Genomic DNA, 716 nt, shown 5'->3' with positions numbered 1-716 from the left:
CTATTGAAATAACTCGGAGCAATTGAATAGAAAGCAAACAGTTTTACAAAGCAGAGATATACAAACTAATAGAGATTTATGTGAAGAAAACAATACTGTTGATGACCGTGCAGCTTTTCCCTGGAATAATGATGACTAACTGAAACCCTCAGCTGCCGACAGGTGTTGTTGATATACCTCGATGTGGGCAGTTGAAAATGTCTCACGGGAAGCGTGCAAGGGATAAGTCCCTGCAGTAGCGCTATTCATCTCTGTCCTTGGTGGCTCAGATGGATAGAGCGTCTGCCATGTAAGCAGGAGATCCCGGGTTCGAGTCCCGGTCGGGGCACACATTTTCAACTGCCCACATCGAAGTATATCAACAACACCTGTCGGCAGCTGAGGGTTTCAGTTAGTCATCATTTAATAGAGATTTATTGGCTAGCTCCAGCTGCTCATTTAGAATGTATTTGTGGTGAGCTGAGGATGTGAAAATCAATTTCTAATTCCTCTATGAGGTCCACCTTCTTGCTCTTGTTACTGGTATGTAATATCTATAAGTCGTCATTAGTGTTGGAAACAGAGTGTCCATATTGATTCATATGAGTGGCTATTGCCGATTTATTTAAATTATTTTTTCTAAAGGCATTCATGTGTTCTCGATATGTTGTAGTGAAGCTTCAGCCGGTGTGTACAAGATAAAATCTGGGGCAATTGTCACAGATAAAGTTTTATAT

The 716-nt window shown here is 41.1% G+C and overlaps 1 non-coding gene across 1 annotated transcript; it reads left to right on the top strand.

Annotated features, from left to right (window-relative positions):
- The first annotated feature begins 254 nt into the window (after window positions 1–254).
- Trnat-ugu lies at window positions 255–328 on the top strand. The gene has a single exon. It is a non-coding gene; the product is annotated as a tRNA-Thr (tRNA).
- The last annotated feature ends 388 nt before the right edge of the window (window positions 329–716 follow it).

Source organism: Schistocerca piceifrons, chromosome 1, assembly GCF_021461385.2.
Source record: "Schistocerca piceifrons isolate TAMUIC-IGC-003096 chromosome 1, iqSchPice1.1, whole genome shotgun sequence".
NCBI classification, from domain to species: Eukaryota; Metazoa; Arthropoda; class Insecta; order Orthoptera; family Acrididae; genus Schistocerca; species Schistocerca piceifrons.
This window is presented reverse-complemented; position numbering and strand designations above follow the sequence as displayed.